This window comes from Ictidomys tridecemlineatus, chromosome 13 (genome assembly GCF_052094955.1).
Source record: "Ictidomys tridecemlineatus isolate mIctTri1 chromosome 13, mIctTri1.hap1, whole genome shotgun sequence".
NCBI classification, from domain to species: domain Eukaryota; kingdom Metazoa; phylum Chordata; class Mammalia; order Rodentia; family Sciuridae; genus Ictidomys; species Ictidomys tridecemlineatus.
In genome coordinates this window covers 28,248,782-28,271,110 of record NC_135489.1, presented here as the reverse complement: position 1 = coordinate 28,271,110, position 22,329 = coordinate 28,248,782, and the positions used below count along the sequence as shown (strand labels likewise).

Here is a 22,329-nt window from a genome sequence, read left to right as displayed (position 1 = left end):
AATAAAATTGTAAATAAAAAGAAGAAAGGTCAATAAAGTAAACAGAACAGGGGGCGGGAGGGAGGAGAGGAAAAGGGGAAATACAGGGAATTAGAGTAAACTTTATTCCATGTTTGTATAATTATGTTTAAAAGAATTCCAATATTCTATATCATTAAAATGTACTAATACAAATTTTTAAAAATAAAATGAAAAGTTAATTGCATCCCAATACTTGCATGAACAATAATACCACAAACAAAACATAACTTTTGAGCCCGGTCTGGAGCCATATATTTACTTCCTATCATGGAATAAAATAAATCTCATCATCCAGAGTCAAGATGTACCCCAGTCTTAGCTTCCTCCTCAGTAGAGATCAGTGAGGAAAGAGGCTGAAACATGGATACGTTAAGTTGGATATTCTAGGAAGCAGATACTGAGACAGAGTTTAGCATATAGGATATTTATTAGGGAATTGTCTTGGTACCAACACTTGTGGAAGAAGGGTAGGAATGGGGGTTGGATGGAAGGGAAAAGCATTTGACAGTGCAAGACCACTGACAGCCCTGAACAACGGCTGGCAAGCCGTTAGGCTACCATGACACATCAGAGTTGTCCCCTAGTTGGCTGAGATGATAAAGTCTTTTTTAGACCTGCATTGATCTGTCTTTGGATGTTGGCTATCCTCAGAAGAAATGTGACCTCAGACAAGTTGGCCATCAACAGACAAGGCAATACCTGAATGGTATAAACCTTGATGTGGGTTTTCCAAGGACACACCCCTCTGCTTGCAAAGCTAAAAATAGAACCAAGAAGCCCAATAGCTAAGACCCACTGGCATCCCTGAGGTGTCTATGATTAATCAGGAATAGATGAAAGAAGACAGATCACTTGAGTTTACTGTATAGGTACTGCAGGGGAAAAAAAAGAGGTGGTTTGGATCAGATTAGAATAAGACCTGCTATTTTAAATAATAATCATTCTTATTTGTCTGTCTTAAAACACATTTAATACACTGTCACTTCAACTGATGCATTTGATTTTGCTATCAATCCTGTTAGAGAAACACAGAGAAGGGAACATCATCTCTAATTCACTAATGAGGAATCTCAGGGTCTGAAGGGAAAAATGGTTTCCCTGTGTTCAGGGCTGGAGCAATCTCTGAAACCTCCTGAGTTACAAGTCTTCTAGCCTATGGGGCTCTTCATTTCCTTCTACTTTTAATCTAATGGAATGTCTCACCCAGGGAGCCTATCTCAACTCAGGGCTTGAGCTCTGTTGTATGCACACAGCTCCAATTCTTGGAAATGGGATTCTTAGTACTTCTATCACCAGTTCCCCAAATCTACATGCTTAGGTGTTCCGACAGTACTCCCATTTCTCCTCTTTAGACCATGGTAATCCTATTTAGTGCCAACCTCATAATTTTATCATATACCAAAAACAATTCCATAAACAGCTACTGAATTCACAGCTTCATTTCAGAACTGAAAATTGAAATATCTGGATTCTGTGGCATGACTTAAGCAAAACATTTCCCATATCTGGGGTTTAATTTCTGTATTTATAAACTAACTTTGTTGAACAAGATGAACCTGCAGTTCCTTCCAGATTTGAAATAAAGACCATGTATATAGAAACTGAATGTTAATGGCTTCTAAACCACTCTGTAAGCCTGTTGAATAATGTTCCTCAGGCACTATCAATAACAACTGCTATTTCTTTTTCTTCATGCTGTGATCTTCAAAATCTCAGTCACAAGTTGCTACTGAACTGACAGCATTGCTTTTATAAACTCCAACAATTAGATTGGGTATGAATATTATAATTTCTTTTTATTGGCACTTTTTATTTTTTTCCAAAAATGAAAAAAGGAAGTTAAAAGAGTACTTTAAAGGGAGTTTCATGAAATCTCACCTCCCTTGAGTCCATATTAGGCAGTTTCTCAAGATTGCCTGAGACTAGAGTAATCAGACTTGGGAACCCATACATTTAAAATATAACTATAAATTATTGATATTGCTATAGAGGAAACTGCAGAAATCATCCAGTCAACAAATGATTTTACAAGTAAAGAAACTAAACTCCAAATGTAGGATGTGTATGCTGTGTATAAGTCTTGATCTCTAAAAATAAATAACAGAAGGGCAATTTTGAAATTATGCACTGCCATTGTGTTTCATTTTAAATTATTATCCATACAATAATTGTGGAGGAGAGAAGTAAGTGATGACCCTCATGATAAGGACTTTATAGTCCTGTTGAACAGCTCTACACCTCCAAACAATTGGTTAGGTCTTTAACTGACCAGAACATCTGGGAAGGAGAGGAGGCACTCCTTTAAGTCCCAAAGACTCTGGGCCTTTCCACAGTATTGTGGCTGCACTTTCTTACCCCAAAGAGGGCAGAGCTTGGAAGACTTAAACCAGTGCAACCATTTTGGGGATTAGATTTGTGAGCCCAGTCTTTACCCATGGAGATAGATGATGATAACTGTATAAAATACTCCTCTTCCAGAACTGGGGACCAAACAATGTATGCTTTTCTCTTAGGTAGCACTTTTCTATCTCCAGTCTTACCACATCCCCAGAAGTTTTTGTCCTTTAAATAAAACCCAGGAAAAATGCCCCAGCCAAATTGACCTTGCCCTTACCCCCCAAGTACCAGGGCCTTCTTTCTTTCTAACTCTAGCATTCAATTAGTTTCCCATAGGAATTCTGAGAAGCTAATTTCCACTAAATAATAATAAATGCAAAAAGTTTTACGTGTTAGACCCCTCCAGGGATTTGTTCTATATTAGTAAGAAAGAGGGGCGAGGGAGAGAGTAATTCTTTAAATGAAAGGCTTTGGTCTCCAAAACTGGACTTTCATGCTGAGAGGAAGCAGGGAGGTATGGAAGACATTTGCTGGAAATAGTCTCCCTTGTCACTCTAATTGTACTGCATGGGTGCAATTGTACCTATACCATCTGGGCACCAGGCCACGTTTCATGGTGAGTTTTTAGAAAATGCCAATGTGCTGTTCTAATTTGAGGGGGATTTTAGTATTGAAGGTATAACATTCCTGTAGTCAGCATTGATATTAATCTACAAAAAAAGGGTATAATTCAGTCATGATTACACCTGGCCAGGCATTTTACCTTGAGATAATTTCTCTGCCTTGAAACTATGGGGCTCACTGTTTTTCTTTTCATTTCCAGTTTCCCTGAAGATATTTATATGTGAGAAAAAAAACAAGAGCAAAAATATACTTGGGTTCTTATTTGCACAAAATACCCACAAAATTAGGGCGAAACACAACACCAAGCCTTCTCTGCCTCCCCCGCCTAACTGTCCATCAAGACACAAAAACTTGAGCTGAGCAATTGAATCTTACATTTATATCTACATGACATTTAGGAAAATTGAAGACTGGAAGCTACACATACAAGTAAAACCAGTGATTAGAGACAATGAGATTCAGTCTGGAGGGGAAAAAAAAAAGCAGCAATATTATTAAAGAGACACTGACAAGTTCTTCAGACCCCAAATATAGACTACACCGAAAAGCTAACAGTTCTAGAACTCATCACAAGTGTAAGCGTGGGTTTCTTTTCACATCAATAAAAACATGTTTTCCTGCATTGTGCATTATGTCAGAAACATTTGGAATTCACATATTTGAAAAACATTTTTTAGAATTCTCCCAAGTTACATTTACTGAGCAGCAGGAGCTCAGAGCCATAGAGAGCATAGGTTTGGGGCTCTGTCAGTGAGAATTCAACCCTATCACCAGCTACACAATCCTGACCTTGGAATTTCTCTGAATTTCTGAATCCATTTTACATGAGTGGGCTCCTATTCTTACAACACATGGTTGTTGTGAGGTTTAATTGAGATGTATCACACCGTGCTTGACAGATAGTTGCCTCCAATACATACTAGCTACTAAATGACCTGGGAATGATTTTTCCTTCAACTCAATAACTGTTTCAGGTCTACAATACATTTTGTGTTGAGTCAACAAGGAATGTACCTCTAGGAAATAGGTCACAGGAGGTGAGATGAAGCTGAAGAGCTTTGAGAAAAGTATGATGTCAGACTTGGTGGTAAATTGAGATAAGCTCTACAAGTGGGCACAAAAGGCCAGTGTGAATAAGTGAAAAAATCTGGTTAGCAAGGAAGTATGTCCTGGGTGATCAATAACTCAAGAAGAAATGAGTCCACTGAGCTGGAGAGGAGTCTTCAGGCTACTTGTAGAGCATCATGTCAGTCTTAGAGACAGTTATGAAAACCTGGGTGGATGTGTTGCCAGTAGAGGTGGCCAAAACCACAGAGAACAGCTTTGTCACTTCCCAGACTTGTGTGGATTCTGAAAAAAAAAAAGAAAATATGTGAATAGGACAACAATCTTCTTCTGAAGAAACCAACCCATATATAATTCAAGGTAGGATAATAGGGAAATAAAATCAAAGTTCATTACAGTTCAAAATAAGTAAAGAAGATATCCACTGTATGGGGTAAAGGAGGGGTAGCAAAATACATTGCTGACAAAATCCAAAGGAGAAAAATGCTATTTAATTATGAGAAATATTCTAATGATGATAATGACCCCACTAAGGAAATGCTCAGAGCCTTGTTTGCTAACAGCTCTGCTAGGTATGATTATTACCCTTATTTCAAGATTAGTAAAGGATGAGGAGGATCATAAAAAAATAGGACAACTTCTTGATATTATAAAAATGTTGAGAGGAAGAATTAAAGATGGAGAGGAGAACATGAACAAAATTAAATAAGAAGAATTTAGCCATTTATTCAACAAAATTAGAGAGGCTTTTCCTGACTGGCACTCAGATTAAACAGAGGAGAGTAGTGGGAGATGAGTCTGGACAGAAAGGTTATAGAGAGCTTTGAACTCCAGATATAATGTAGTTGGCAACAGAGAGTCATTGAAGATATCAACGAAATGAAGTGATAACGTAAAGCTTCACTTTAAGAAGTTTGATATGACAGAAGAATATAGAATGCATTAGAGTGTAGGAAGAGAGCTATAAAGAGCTTAGAGGTTATTGGAAAAATGTGTCAAAGTAATAGTAATATTTCCCAGTTACCCTTGAAACCTTTCAAAGCAGAAAATTGACCTCAAAATAACTTTATTTTGTAGACAGGCCTCCTGTATTTTTGTACAGTGTAGAATTGAAGAAGACAGAACTCTGCATTTCTAGAATTATGGATACACTGGAGATGCCTACAAAATAGAAGAGGACAGACCAGAATGGGGAACTTGAGATCAGGTGGTTCTCTCACGGGCTGATAAAACTTCTCAGGTGTGAAGGGGGAAGCGCCCACCTCTATCTTCTATTCTTTCTTATTATACTGGCAACCAATGAATGATGGGAAAAGAGAAGTAAATAAATGAATTTTGGACCCTTACTCTGACCTTTGATTTTTCACCTTGCTCATTGTAATGAAGGTCAACATTACGTCATCTCTGGAGTTTTGTCATAAAGAGCCTGTTATGGTTTAGATATTTGGTGTCCCCTCAAAGTTCATGTGTGAGACAATGCAAGAATATTCAGAGGTGAAATGATTGGGTTATGATAGCCTTAACCCAATCAGTTAATTAATCCCTGATGGGGATTAACTGAGTTTGTAACTGCAGGCTGGTAGGGTATGGCTGTAGGAGGTGGGCACTGGTTATGTGCCTTTGGAGTATATATTTTGTGTCTGGCGAGTAAAATGGAGCTTCTACACCTTTCTACCAAGTGTCCTGAGGAAAGAGAGAGAAGATTCTCAGAACAGAGTGAGATAGAATTATGAGAGCAATGAGTGTTTAGAAAGAAAGATGCCAGAGACATGATTTGAAAAATACAGGTGAAAACCTTCCAACAGAAGCCTACAACTTAATATTACTAAAGCTTACCTCTATGATGGTTCACGGACTTATGAATTTTTAGATGAATAGTTAATTAGGAAGCTCACATGAGATCGTTATGGAAGTACTTACCTATTTGCCTATTTCTTACAATCCAAGCTACAAAAAAAAAAACCTCTGAAATCTGAGGAAATATTAGACAATAATAACCAAGAACCAGTGAGACTAAATGTGTTATAGAAGTACAGGATCAGTCACCCACAAAGTGAGATGAATATCTCAGACTCCACTGCCATCCAGATTTCTTTTCATTCCTCCAACGCAGTCTCAGAGAAGGGCAGCATTCAAAGTAATGATAGCCTGGACTAAAATTTTCCTGACTTCTCCCAATTCTTTTTGCCATTGCCTCCCACTGGTGATAGATACAGAACAACATTGCATAGTTATAAGGAAGCGAAGAATTGAGAAGCAATTTCCTGAAGCTACAACCTGAAACTTTTCCATAAGAGCCTGGTTCTCCACATTGGTCTTGCATTTTAGACCTAAATGATCCCCATTACAACCAAATGTTTAAATGGACTCTCGTTTTATGTGTTAAACTCCCGCAGTTGTCAGATTGAGAGTAAATGAAAGAATCATGGATATGTTAAAGATTGGAAGAGTGGAAAGATAGCTAATCTTGGAGTCAGCAACTTGAGATCAAAACCAGTCATGGTGTACCCATGTGTAAGACATTTAATCTCCCTGGCCTTAATTTCCTCATCTGTGGAATAAGAGAGATGGAACAAAAGAACTGGTGTACTCTTGAAAGATGGAACATTCCATGAGTCAAAACCTGTTAACGAAATAGCCAGTAAATTGAGGCTCTAAAGGCAGATGGCCAAGCAAGCAGTGTCCAGAAAGTGACAGCTCCTTGGCTACCCAATTACACCTTTCAAAGAAAAATAGGAAGTACCCAACTGCTTCCAATTATAATATGCGCTGTGCTGGGGAAAGACAAAGTCAAATGTGTTAAAGGCCTAATGAGGTGTGTGGGAGCAACCTCCCTGTGCAGTTTGCAGCTTTTTCGCACTGTTAGTTCTCACTGCCCAGTCAGCAGACATGGAGGGAGAGTCAAGGGAAAAGAGAAGTTGTTTTCCAGCCCAAGAGGACGACACAAAAAAAACCATACCAATCCCTTGATTTTATGTTTTCCGAGAAAGTTAACAAGTTAACAAAGGATTCTTAAATATCATTTTGCTTTCAGCATCAGCATCCTAATATGAGAAATGCCAGATGTGTTGGAAATTGAGCCTGATCCCTTCTGTAGAAGAGTTAGCAGCTTCGCCAAGCTCCAGGAAATCCGGATGAAGCCCACATGGAATTGTCACTGTTACTGTCATCAAGGCCAGAATGCTGGGCAAGGTAGAGAACTGGAAAGCACTCTAGGATTCCTTCCAAGGAGACTTACCTGTTGTGAGCGTTTTATCTTCCTTTTGAGGCTCATGTGGTTAAAATCACCTAACTCTGAAGGTTTCGTAAAAATATGCAAGTTAATTTTTGCTTATTAAATCCAATAGGATTATTAGAATCAATTGTGAAGAAAAGAAATATTATATATATATATATTGAAAATCCATTTCCTGTGTATGATCATAATATTATTCTAAAATACATTTTTTTCAGAATACTCTTTTTTTAAAAAAAAAATATGAGATTATAGCATCCTTAGACTAGAAGAAGCATCAAGAAATCTTTATCTGTCTCTAGATCAGTGTTAGCTAATATTTTTTGTCAAGGCCCTCTCTCCACTTGGATACTGTATAAGTCAGTGTTCGCTAGAGGAACAGAATCAACCCGGAGTATAATTCTAAAAAGGGGATTTATCAGGTTGGCCTACGTGACCAAAAGCTGAAGAATCCACAATGGCCATATGCAGGATGAAGAGCTGGAAGAACCAGTAGCTGCACTGTCTAAGAGGCTGAAGCCCCAGAACAAGGAAGATCAATGGTGCTACACCTGTCTGAGATGGAAGGCTTCTGGGGAATCACTGGCAGAGTCTGCTTTAGAAGACTCAAGAAGCGAGAGTTCTATATCCCCAGATGATCGCAGCAGCAATCAAGAACCCCTTCAAGAAGAATTGAATTAGAAGGTTGGAAAGAGTGTATTCACACAATGCTGTTTTCCCATGTTAGTCTAACAATGTTAACACACCTCATTTAACTAGATTCTGAAGTTTGGAGGTAAGATAAGTGAAAGATCCCTAATTTAAAAATCATTGTTTGTAGAAGTAAACCTTTGTTCTCAACCTATAAACTGTTAAAATAAGTAATCTCTTAGTTTGTCAGGATGAACTCAATGACTACACATAACCATAAAGATCTAATAAAATAAAAAATAATAATAACAAATAAGTAAAACAAAAAAGAATTGAGCTTGCATCTGCTGATCCTCATTCTTCCAATTTTTATTCCAACCAAACCATTGGACAGTGTTATCTATGCTTAGGGAGGATCTCCATTTCAATTGGCTATCCTACCTGCCAATCATTTCTAAACACACCCTCATCGACACACCCCTTAAGCCTCTTAATCCAATCAAGTTGACAATTCAAATTAACCATTACAGATACAGATTCCATAATCATTCTTAGGAGCCAGTGCTTTTTCCCACCACTGTTAGAACTCATCCTTCTACAACTCCACTATCTTCCATCCTTCCTGTCAAGAGGGCTTTAACTTAATTAGAACAGCTGGATAATCAAGTTGAAGATTCAAAAGATTAAATTAATTGTGTATTTTAATTAATAAAGTTTTTAAATGGATTTTACTAAGTTCTATGATAAATTCTGTTTGGACATTATAATGATTGTCTTGTATGTTTATGTTTTCAAGTCTAACAGAACCTCTCAATGAGGCTTGGCCAAAGAGTTTAAAAAGTCAATCTGGAAAACAGAGTTGATCTCACTTCTTCATTTATACTTTAATAATACTCTACTAAAACACCTAAATATGGTAGGGCATGATTTTTATACAAGGAAACACCCAGAGCTTCAGATTTAAAGATACAATTAAGGCCATTAAGACCCTTTATAAATTAATTTTGAAAAATTTATGATCACTGCTTAATCTAACTTTGTTTTTTATCCCCAGACTCTAAACAATCTAAGAGTTTTCAACATGAAGTATAAAGATTTTATTCATTTATCTATGTTTAACATGCCCATATATTAATACACCCCCTCAGAGATACATTTTTATCATTTTCCAATTATTTGTGACTGTAAGCTTTAAATACAATATTGTCACCACACAGGAAGGAGATAAAAAAGAATTCCAAACACTTTCAACATCCTTACAATCCTAAATAAAAAATCTTGAACCACAGCTTTAGAACATATCACTCTATGCTGTTTAGTTAAGGAACATTATTGGTTTTATGATATCATTCTACTTGGACCAGATGTAGAAGATGATGTGAATCCACTATAATGCTGAATCCTTGTTTTCCAAGCTTTTTTTTATTTTCAAAAGTTCCACTCTAGTGTTCAAATCTCTTTATTTTATAAAGGGATAATAGATTTCTGTAGTCACTGAAGAATCCATCAAGATTCTTCTGGTATAAGAAAATAAGTTTATGGTTATTGCTCACATTTTTGCTCTTTCAGACCAAAATCACACCATGCAGAAGATGTCAAGCAACCGTGATTTTCCTTCTTTATCTCTGCGCACCCATTTTCCTGCTCTCTATGCCACAACATTATTCATGCAGATTACTCTAGGTAGCCTATGCCAATAGACTGAAATTGACATCTCAGAAAACATTGTTCCCACTCCTAGCAACCCTCACTGTTTTAGGTGCATCATTAAGTTACTGAGATAACAAAGGATATGGAAATTTATCCTAAAAGTCAGAGGAATAAGTCAGAGAAAGAATTCCTAGAGAAATCATTTCAATTAGTGAAAACCAAAGCCAAAAACAGAGGATCTGATAGAATTTTTGTTTTGTTCTATTTTTTTAACTTGGGGTACAAACCTTTATCAGTCAGTAGGTGATCTCCTAGTGGCATAATTTAGAAGGCTTCAGGACACCCTATGTAACCCTTCCCAAATTTTCATGAACATAAAATTCCATTGTGACAGTTTCATTACTTAGGTATATAAATTAAAATAGTTCTAGGGAAAAAAATAACTCTGTTGTTAATTGAGACCATCAGAAAAAGGTGAGCCTGAGATGCCTTAAGATTTTTATATTCTATAATTAAATCATTACACCATATAGGAAAAAAAGGTATCTGAGAGTGAGTGTTAATTGTTGAAATGGAATACAAGGACTTTGGTTCCCAAGATAAATTGATTTTAAAAAGTATGGAAAGAAAATTTAAAAATAGGACTCAGTGTCTAAAACACTGATGTCAACTTCACATTTCATCTAGGTCCAGCCTTTCACCATGCATGAAAAAATTAAATATCACAAATCAAATTAATTCCATTCCATAGTATTTTAGAAAAACTGAGAAGAAATTTAACACCCAAATTCTAATGTCCATTTCAAAGATTTGCTTAATGATGATTACTATAAATTCAAACCCAAGACCACTAAAAAATCAGGGGAAAAAATCATTAAATAGTTACTATAGTCAATTTTGGAACTGGCAGATTTGATGTCAAATGAATAAAGTAAAGAGAAAGCCAATGCAGAAATTTCAAAATGCCTGAAGCTTATTCCCTCGAAATATGATGTTTTTCCTCAACCCTCATCACTGGGCTTGTTACTGACCTCAATTTAATTTAGCAGTGAGGATGAGTCTCTAATCCCTGAAGAATTACCCTGAACTCCACCAGACCTCATTGTATTCCCTTAAATCAGCTTTATTTCCACTGGCACATTAGATATCTATCAACTGTGAACTTGAACTAGCCACTGCTGCTTCAGAGAAGGGGTTCCAACCCTTTCCCAACCCCCATCTTATCCCAGACTTACCAAATTGAGAAAGGGTAGTTAAGTATCATTTACACTCATTTCCAAAAATAAAATCCCAAGTATTCCCAGTTTCAGTCTCTGCTATTGTACTTTGTATTTATTGGCCGGAACTCAGCAACGGGGTCATTCATTAAGCAGAGCACAGTGCCTGGTGGTGTCATCTGCCTCCGTGACTACTGCAGAATTCTTCTGCAGTAATTTTTAAAAGTATGGACAAATAAGATGAAGAGAAATGCCCAGAGCAGGTGGGTGCTTAATAGTGACTTATTACTCTACCGATGCAGATTCTACGGGCATCTCAATGAATGGGGTGATTTCATCTGTGGGTGAGATTACTATGAAAGTGCTATCATTCTGTCATGAATAATTGATCATCTCACTGTTCAGGAAAAAAAACAACAGATGTGATAAACAATGCAACACATGTGACAAAGAGGCAGCTTATAGTTTAGTATTTTACTGCCTATTATTTCACCATTTGTGAAGATGCCGTGGGCAAAGTCACCCAGCCTCAGCGTGAGTGTGCAAACTGCATGGAATGTAAAAGATAATAACGAAGTGATTTAACCCAGACTATGCAGAGGTCCCTTTGGGTGTTGTGAAAAAAAAAAAAAAAAAACCTATTTCTAAGAGAATGCACAGACCACGGGTGAGTTTCTGGAACTGAGTAGTGAGCTATTTCCTTTTCATCCTTCTTCCCATACATTCCAGCTTTCTTCTTACTGGCGAATTCCTATGTGCCCCAAGATCCCATTCACCTGTGTGATTATCACTCCACTCCAAGCCTCTAGACTTCCTCCCTAAGTAAGGCGTGTGTTCAAAATTTACAGCTTTTTTCTTTTCATCAATTAAAACTTTACTCTCTTTCCCCTATTGTGCTGACTTTTAGTAGGAAAGTAATATGATCAAAATAAACCAAAGTGAACCTAGCATCATGATGGGCAGTCAGTTTCCAATGACCTAGCTAATTAGTGGAATATCTTTTTCCTAGAAAATGAAAATACAGGGCCAAAAGTCTGTAAGTTTCATTAAATACTCTTAACCTTCTCATTTCTGATGTCTCCACACACCAGAAGAAATCAGATTCCTGACAAGTTGAAGCTCTAGGTAAGAATCTTTATATTTTAGCCTAGATAGTTTTCATTTATTCCTATAAATAAAGATGGAAAAAGAGATAAGGCATAAAAGAAGATGAAAACATATTATTAAGAGATGTATTTCTTAAAGCCTCTGGCAAAGGATAGAAACCATCTTAAAAGATCCAGGGAGAAATAATAAAAAGATTTTTTTTCCCCTGAATTTTTGAATCTGTGATTCCACAGGATTAGGACCATTTTATCTGCCATCCCCAGCTCAGTGAGGTGAAAACTGAATTCCAGACAGGTGCAGTCAGAAACATAGGGCTGCTTCTCATACCAGCTTCCAGCCAGGGCTACCTTCCAGGAAGAAACGAGATATCAGCTTTCCTGAGCCTTCCACCATCTCCCTATTGCTGAGGCAAAGTCCTGGGCAAATGGATATTGGACCCCTCTTCTTTTCCCCAGCCTCATTCATGGAAGGAGACTCATTCATTGAGAATACTGAGACACTCACTGATCACCCTTTCCCTGGCTCTTGGGGTGTCGGTTCTATGCCAGGAGAGGCAAGCCAGGAGGACCTGAGGCCACTGCCTTCCCTCTACCTAGCATTCATCTTTTAAAATAGGGGTGTCACTCAGAAATAAACTTGTCCTTGTCCCCAACTATCCACTCTGGCACTATGGCTGGAGGAGAAGCCGGCTAAAACTCAGGCAGCTCCTAATCATTTTGGAAAGAAACTGGCTTATTTGCAACAAAGTGTAGAGCAGTTCAAGCCTAAAAGAACCACTGAAAACAGTGGAGGTTGCAGTGAATGACAGATGGAAGGAAACTGTAAGATTCACTGAAGAGATAAGCTATATTGTAGGTTGGTTAGTTTACTAGAGAACCAGGGAAGAAGACAGCTGAAAGAACTCCCACTACGGTTAGAAGAAAAAAAAAATCAAATGTTGACTAAAATATCAAAGTTATTTTTCAGGGCTGGGGTTGTGGCTTAGCAGTAGAGTGCTCACCTAGCACGTGCCAGGCCCTGGGTTCAATCCTCAGCACCACATAAAAATAAATAAATAAAATAAAGGTATTGTGTCTCACTACAACTAAAAAGTAAATAATTTTTTAAAAAGCTATTTTTCAAAGAATTCTGAACTGTATCTGAGTATTTTAGAGAGTAAGTTAAGCTCCAGAACATTGTTGAAAATCGTAAGACAAATAATAGACAAGTAATGGGGCTTAACAGCTAAATATGGCCTAGAAAAATAACAGTGAAAGAGAGCTCTGACAAAGCCATTGTAATCCCAGAGCAACCATGGGCACATCCAAGATGCCCCCAGGGGATCAGTTCCAAAGGCCTTCACTGTTGGATGGCATAGGCTTCACTAAAAACATCCAGCCAATCACTAAACAAATAAACAACAATGGAAAGTTCTAGAAGTGAGGGGTCTAGTATCTAGAGTTGCTATGTTATTGAAAATGTCCAATTCCCAGCAAAACTTACAACATATACAAAGAAGCATAGCTTTCACACTTGTGAGGGTTGGCAGAGGGAAGAAGCAGGCAACAGAAATTACTAGTGAGAGTGACCAAATGTCAGATTTAACCAAAACACATTTCAAGGTAACCATTTCAACATATACAAAAAGTAAAGGAAAAAAATGGATAAGGAAGTAAAAGGAGATATGATAATAACATGCTGTCAAAAGAGAATATTAATAAAGAGATACAATTTATAAGGAAGGAGAAAATGGAAATTCTGGTATTGAAATGTGTAAGAACTGAAATAAAAAAAAAATTACTAGAAAATGGAATTAGCAGTATATTTGAGCTTACATACAAAAGAAGTTTTCCAGGCTATAAACTAATGGTTCCAAGTAGTAATTCAAAACACATACACACATAAGCACACACACGCACACACACACACCACACACACACACACGCATGCACGTACACACACCTGCATAAATATTAGTAAAAGTTACTATATAATTATGAAAGTCAACATTTATGCATATTTATTTCCCTTTCCACTCTTAAATGATTGAATAAGCAAGTGTGCAAAACTATATATATATATATATATATATATATATATATATACACACACATATATATTGTGTTAATGACTAAAATATCTGTCAAAAACAACTTAGAAAAGGAAAAGTTTATTTTGGCCTCACAATTTAGGAGGTTTCAGTCCATGGTTGGCTGATTTCATTGGTCTGGGCCTGAGGTGAGGCCGAATATCTTGGCAGAAAGGCCTGACAGAGGAAGTTTTCTCAGCCCATGGCAGCCAGGAAGCAGGCAGAGAGAGTGCATGAGGAGACAGGCACAAAATATAATTCCCAAGGACAGGCCCCCAGTGATCTACTTCCATCAGCCATGCCCTAACTGCCTACAATTACAACCCGGTAACTATTAATAATCTGGGTTATTAATAATTATTAATAATCCACTGATGAAGTTGCAGCTCTCATAATCTAATCAATTCCCCTCTGAACATTCTTTTATACCACATGAGTTTTCCAGGAGACATCTCATATCCAATCCATAACATGTGTCTAATGTAGGAGGCTGATAATAATAAAAAAGTAACAATCCATCTGAATTGCTCAATTCAAAAATGGTTAATAAAAAGCACTAAAGTAGAAATAAAAGAACAACAAAGATATGAAACATAAAAATAAAATGTAAATGCAAGCAGAAATACAGGTACATGAAAAATAGCAATGTAAGAACCCAAAGAAAAGATAGGAAATTTCTAAACTCCATGAAAAGTAAACAAATCAGAAGATCCAATTATATGTTATATACATGAGACGTAACTTAGATTACAAGACACATATACATTGATAGTAAATAAAAAAGATACATTAGGCAAACAGCAATCATAACAAAACCTGAGTAGCTCTAATAATAACAGATAACATGTTCTTGAAAGCAACAAAAGCAAATTACTAGAGGTGAAGAAGGACACTTGACTGTGGAGAGAAAAATTTATTCATTAAAAATCATAGCAATTATGTACTTAACAACAGAGTTACCCAAATACATGAAAAGAATTAAAAGAATTGGAGGAAAATTTAAAAATTCAAAGATAATATTTGGAGATTTCAATACCCACTTCCAGCACTGGAGAAACAAACCAGGCAGATCAAGAGGGAAATAAGACACTTGAACAATACGAAGCAAGTAGATCTAACAGGAATTCATAGAACACTGAATCTAACACCAGTGAAACACACATTCTTCTCAAGTACCCATAGAACATCCTCTGGAAGAGGGCATTTGCTGGGTCATAAAACAATTCTCAATACAGTGTTTAAAAATTGAAATCATAATGCAATAAAATTAGAAACATATATCAGAAAGAAATTTAGAACATCATCAATATGAGGAATTAAAAAACATGTTCCTAAATAAATTACCAGGAAGTAGGGAAATCAAAGAAAGTATCTGGAGAGAAATTAGAAAATGTTTGAAATAAAAATAATGACAAAACATACCAAAATTTATGGGATGCAGTTAAAACAGTGCTTAGAGGAAGAGTTATAGCTGCAAATTCCTATATTTATTAAAGAAGATCTCAATTCTTATATGTATTAAAGAAGATTTTAACATCTCAAAATTCCTGTATTTGTTAAAGAAGTTCTAAATTTTTACTTTAAGGCAACAACAACAACAAAAGGAGAGCAAATGAAATTTAGTGAATGCAAGAGTAAGGAAATAAAAAAAAACATTAGTGAATAAATTAATAAGAGAGTATAGAAAAATAATTTGAAAAATCAAAGAAACCAAAAGACAGTTCTTATGTCAATCTAATCCAATACTTACCTAGGGAAACATACCTTCCCTTTCATTCTGTCTTCTCAAATGAAAAGTGAAAATTGTAGTAGAGTCAATTTCATAACTTTCTCTGAAAATTAAACATTACATACTTCAAAGAGTTCATGGACCATTGAATATATACAAAGAAAATATTTCTACTACTACTCCAATAACAATAGTTAAGAAGTGCTGAATAATCAGTTGATGCTCATGTGTGGAATATCTCTGATTGTGAACCTCAAAGAGGTTATGTTGTCATCTGATCCTATGTCTTAAGGCTTAGAGTTCATCCCTGCACTGCTCAATAATTTCAAATGATTAAATAAAGCTTTAAAAATAATCCTGATTTAAATTTTAAATCTACATTGCTTGAGCATTCACTAAATATATTACATGATCAATTTCCACTGGTTCCTAACAGAGTGGATAGCATAAAGCAAATTTAAATCTAAAAGAATAAGATGTTATTTTTGAAGTACAATCACATACTAGAAATTTGGCAACAACCTGCCAAAGGAGAAAAGTTTAAAATTTGTTGGCTGTTGCATGGGTGTAGCATCTGTCTTTATTGATTATGAGCAGTGAAATCTGGGCAACTTGATTTACTGTTTCTTCACCTGTAAAATAGGTGTAACCAGAAGAGAAAATAAACTCCCTCAGTTTTTGGTGGTAGTTATACACATGTTGCTTTCCTTCTCACAGAAAACTATTTGTAGTAGTAAGAACCTTACCTGTCATGATGTTTACAGCTGCAAATAACAACAACAATAAAAACTCCACTAATAAGTCTAAAACCCAAAAGTTGTATGCATCTATGTCTCACTGAATAAGACTTCTAGGAACAGTTATTGGTCTCAATTACATCATTAAGGACATGGGCTCCTTCTATCTGTCTGACTCCTGCTAGCTTGTGGTTATCCTGAATGAAGGCAGAAGATGTTTGCTGCACTTCCAGATATCATATTGTTGTGGTTTGAATGTGACGTGTCCTGCAAAAATTCATGTATGGTGCAAGAAGGTTCCGAGGAGAAATGATTGGGTTGTAAGAGTCTTAACCCAATCAGTGATTTAATCCCCTGATAGGGATTAACTGAGTGATAACTGAAGTGGTAGGGTGTGGCTAGAGAAGGTAGGAATCAGGGTGTGACTTTGGGTATTTATTTGTATCTGGCCAGTGGACTCTCTCTCTCTGCTTCCTTATCATCACATATGCTGCTTCCCCAAGCCACACTCTTCTGCCATGTTGTTCCTGCCTCACCTGGAGCCTTGAGGAATGGAGCTGGCTGTCTATGGAATGAGACACCTGAAACTGTGAGCCCTCAAATAAACTCTTCTTCCTCTACAGTTGTGCCAGTCCAGTCATTTAGTCCCACTGCAGCAAAACAGCTGACTAAAACACACATCTATACCTTAGACAGGAAGAGAAGCATGCAAGTCAAGTTTGTTCATTTCCAAGAACATGTACATGGGATTCAGTGAATTTTCCCTGCAGTGAACTGGACATAATTGTATCACTAGGCCACCAGCTACAGGGTGAGAGAGCAGCTCTGTCAGTCAGCCAGCAATGAGTGCTTCACTGTTCAGTAGTGCCGAAGCATTTTATACAGTTAATTAATTTAATTCTCCCAACAAACCTTTTTTTTTACAAATCAAGAAACCGAGGCCCATACAAGTCAAGCTATTTGTCACAGGCCACCTTCAGAAAAATTGCTAATAGTTATATTGCTTTTGTTCAAATTCAAAAACTGTCTCCTCTCTTACTTACTAAAAGAAAGTTTTCCCTCTTTGCTAAGTCAGTGTTATATCAAGGTTCATGTCTTGGTGATTAGGATTGAGACTACATTTCTGTACTCATTGGTATCCATGGTTGGGGAGCCTTCCTGAAAAATACAACCTGAGCAACTAAACTTGAGGGCCTGAGTCCAGCTAGTAGACATTGGAGCTGAAATTTGTATGGAACACTAAAATCACCTTTTCATTCAACACATTTCACTTGCCATCTAAGGTTGTATAGGAGAAAAGGATGGTGGTACCCTTCCTGAGACACTGGCCTGATGAATAAGAAAAATTGTTCTAAAACTTCTGTTGCATCCTATTACAGTTATCAGGATATAGAAATAGCTTAATGAATGTAATTTTTATAGGTTCACCTGGGACAAATTCTGGAAGTCAGTGGTCAAGTAAAAGCTGGAACTGAAACCTCTCTAACAAGGCAAAATAAACAAGAGCACCTTTGCAAGCTTACTGTGTTCCAGTCAGAGTTGCCTTCTTTTATAATACAGTGACAGCCTCTACTGCCTCTGGACTAACAATACTGTATTTGGAAGCTGTAGTGAGAGCCTTCAAGACGAATGGAAGCCAAGCCTGAAAAGGTATGGCATGAATCCATACCAGAGATGTATTCCAGGGTGATGGTTTCCTACCAGGGTGGCAATCACAGAAACAGGTCTGAGTTCTGTATCTAAGCCACTATAGAAGAGAAGCATAGGGGGAAAAAATCACAGGCATAGAGAAAGAGGGAAATGATTTTTCAGCAGAGCCAATATCCAGAGCCAAAAATGACAAGACTATAAACTGCTCAGGTACTCAGAACAAATTTAAGGAAGGCATTGAATCTCCTGAAGATCTTGAAATGAGGAAATCAATCCATTACAAAAGTGCAAGAATGCATTTCCAAGGATAGGTGACACAAATGACATCTGGGTGACCTACATGTAACAGTGATGCTTATGCCTAAGATTACTTTGCCTATCAAGCAATGTTATGGTACTTAAAGTGCTCTGTAAACAGTAAACTTTAAGTAGGTGTTAATTACTATTGCTACTTTCATTGTTCTCTTGATTGTTATTAATCTGTGAGCATTTTGTTCAGAGCTTTGCATACTATAAATTCTGTGCACTTATTGACTGGGTAACTGCATGTTTGAAAAAGGAAAAACTGACCTGTTTACTCTGGCCAGACTCCCTCCCTGACTTCCAGGCCCTGGAGAAGAAATAAAAATTGACAGTATAGACAATTCCTAGGAGATGAAACACAGTGAGGGACAGTCAGTAGACAACACAAAAGGAGATCTGCTTAGCTGCTCCAAGAGGCTCACTGGGTCTGTTTACAAGAAGAGCATGCATCCTGATTGTAATAAGTGAGCTTGGAGGGCTAGACAGGCTCTTTAATCTCAGAAATGACACTGTGAACTCCAGTTCACCTGCTCAATTTATTTACATTGCTTTTGCCCGCTAACAAATCCAACTCTCCATCAGATTAATCAACATTTATCAGCCAGCGGCGGAAGCATCATTTCATAACGTAAGTAAAATAGAGAGGGAGTGAAATGGAATAGAGAGAGAATAAAACTCCCATTACTCTGTGGCTATTTTATTCTCTATGTATTTTATTCATATAATGAATGATGTACTTCTGACTTTAGCAGCATAGCAACCCTGGGTTCTGTTGGTTTAATGCTTTCCCACCAGGGACTGTGTAATTCAGTATAATATGCATAGCAGGATAAAGGAGAAGGATGGTCAGGTCCAAGTTTGGGGGCTTAAGAGTGCCCAAGTAAATTAAAAAAATGGATTAAATACTAAGTTTTCCAGAGCCTAGTGGTGTTAATTCAAATAATTTCAGTGATCAACAAAATAATTTACCCATATGGTGTCATTGGGTAACAGTACAAATCATTCATTCACACTTTAACAATTATTGAGCACCAACTAGATACTAGGGATTACTTTGGGTGCTAAAGAAAAAGCCATGAATAGAGCAAAATTCCTGATCTTCCTCTCTCTCCCTGCTAGGAGTTTATATAGAAGGAGTTACAGACTATAGAACATAAATTCATAAATCTTTTGTTTTTCAAATGAAATATTGATACTACCAAGATTCCTGATAGTTTAATGATTTTGGTAAAATAATGTTGATAAAATAAAATATTTGGTAGTCCATTAGTTGTGGCCAATACTGACTGAGCAAGTAACAAACTTTTAAAAACTTGGTTTGCTTTACATGTTTGACATTTTGGTTGAAGTATAATACCCAGAGACAAAGGCACAATTTACAAATGGCTCAGTGTGTCATCACAACGTGGATCAAGAAATTGAATATGATCAACATGCACAGCTAATTTCCTGGTCTCTCCCAATCACAGCTTCTCCCACCTCACTGGAATTAATCTCTGTCCTGATTTAGAACAGCATACATCCATTTTTCCTATTTTTAAAAGCAGATAGATATGAGAGTCACCCTTTTTTGCGCACAGCCATATCTGTTCATTTTCAATTCTGTTTAGAAATCAGTTATAAATATGTCATATTTATTTATCCACTATGTTCTTGCTAAACATTAGAAATGCTTCACATTTGGGGTTATTAAGCATTGTGCTAGTACAAATAATCTTGTACCTGTCTGTTTTATGCCTGGCCACACTTTTCTGTTCCTTTTCCAACAGAAAAGTTGCTGGGTCATAACAGACATGGATATGTTCAGATTTAGTAGAAATTTCAACTTTTTTTTTTTTTTCAGAATGAATATAACAATTGACCTTCCACAAGTTATCTAGGTAGGTATGGTAGTGATGCCTCATCATACTTCTAATTGTATTTTTCTGATGACTAATGCATACAGCACTGTGTCATATGTTCATTACTCATTTATTTACCTTTTTCTTGTGTAGTGCTTGATTTTCTTGCCTAGTTGTTTTCTGGATTTTCTGTCTTTGCCTTTTTGATTGAAGGAACTTCTTTAAATAGTTTGTAGGCAGGTGTTCTAAAATAACTCTGATCCTTTGACTTTTTTATATTCTCTTAAACTTTCTTTCAATGATTAAAAATTCTCAGGCTGGGATGTAGCTCAGTGGCAAAGTGTATGCTTTGCATTTGCAAATCCCTGGGTTCAAACCCCCAGTTCCAAAAAAGATTAAAAAAAAGATTAAACATTCTCAACTAAAATTCAGTTTATATTGGTGATCTCTTACCTATAATTTGCGTTTTATGTGAGCTGTTCAAGAAATCTTTATTTATCACAAGTTAATAAGTTTATTTTCATATATTATCTTACAAAGGCTTTGTTTGCCTTTCTCATTTCATTTTCCAATACTCTATTGGAAATTATGTTTCATTAATATATAATAACCTTTCAGTCTGTGTTTTTTTATTTGTTACCACTGTCTAGTGGAATGAACACTATTTATGGAAAGAATGTCTTTCCTTTGGTTTTATAGTTTTGTTGTAAGAGTTCCATGTTGTAAGTGCATTTATATGTGGGCTGTTTTTTACCACTCTGTTTCATCCACTACATTTTTCATCTATCTTTCCATCATCACCAGTCTTAATTACTGAAAAATTTACTAAGTTTTATTACATCATGGATGATTTCTATTTTTTAATGTTTTCTTAACACTTCTTCTACCTTTGACCATGTTTTTAAATAAACTTTATTTTCTAGAGAAGTTTTAGATTCACAAATCTTTGAGCAAAAAATCTCACACACTTCCTTCCCTGGAAAAGGGTGTGTGTTACAATTTGAGTCTGATATACACCCCCAAAGACTTGTGTGTTGAAGGCTTGATCCCCAATGCAGCACTCCTCAGAGTTAGAGTATTTGGAAAGTGATTGGACCACAATAGTATTAAACTCATAAATGTACTTATCAATTGATAGACTATTAGGAGGTGGTGGAAACTACAGGAAGTGAAGCCTAGTGGAAGGGAGTTGGTCCTTGGGAGTGTGCTCTTGGGGACTATGTCTTGTCCCTGATCCCTTCCTCTCCATTTCTGCTTTCTAGTCACTGTGAGATGAGCAACTCTACTCCACCACACCCTCTCCTTCATGATGCTTTACCTCAACCCCCGCCCAGAGTAATGGAGCCAGTCAACTATGGACTGAAACCATGAGCCAAAATAAATATTTCCTCCTATAAGTTGATTTTAACAGGTATTTTGTCAGTGACAGAAAGCTGACTAACATCATGCACAGCCTTGTCCACTATAAAAAGTAACTGTCAGAGAAGTACATTTCTTACAACTGATGAACCCACACTGACTTATTACCATTACCCAAAGACCATAGTTTACATCATAGTTCACTGTTGGCAAGTATATTCTATGGGCTTTGATAAACAGGCAATGATATGTATCTAGCATTATAGTGTCACGCAGAGTAGTTTCACTACAGTAAAATAAACTCTCTGTTCCTCCTACTCATCTCTTCATCTTCTCTTAACCCCTAACAACCCTTGATTCTATACTGCCTCTATAGCTGGGCCTTTTCCAGAATGTCATACAATTAGAATCATGCAGTATGTAGCCTTTTCAAATTGGCTCCTTTCACTTAGTAATATTCATTTAAGTTTCTTCCACATCTTTTCATTGTTGGATAGTGCCTTTACTTTTAGCACTGCATAATATCCCATTGTCTGGTTAATCCACAGCTAATCTCTCTGTTTACCTTCTTAAGGACATCTTGGTTGTTTTCAGGTTGTGGCAATTATGAACTAAACTGCCATAAACATCCATGTGCAGGTTTTTATGTGAACATAAGTTTTCAACTCCTTTGGGTTGAGGAGCACAATTGCTGTTTCATATTGTAAGATTATGCTTAGTTTGGAGACAAATTTCTAAAGTTATGGTACCATTTTT

The 22,329-nt window shown here is 36.6% G+C and overlaps 1 long non-coding RNA gene across 2 annotated transcripts in view; it reads right to left on the bottom strand.

Moving 5' to 3' along the window:
• Positions 1 to 15,982, bottom strand: part of LOC144369804 (uncharacterized) — a 28,916-nt gene extending 12,934 nt beyond the window's left edge. The window contains exons 1-2 of one of the 2 annotated variants that reach the window (XR_013429585.1): positions 15,705 to 15,963; positions 3,997 to 4,332 (exon numbers count right to left, since the gene is read on the bottom strand). This is a non-coding gene — a long non-coding RNA (uncharacterized LOC144369804). Of the gene's footprint in view, positions 1 to 429; positions 4,333 to 15,704 lie in introns of those variants that run through there. The other variant, XR_013429584.1, reaches the window with a different exon arrangement.
• Positions 15,983 to 22,329: the final 6,347 nt, after the last annotated feature.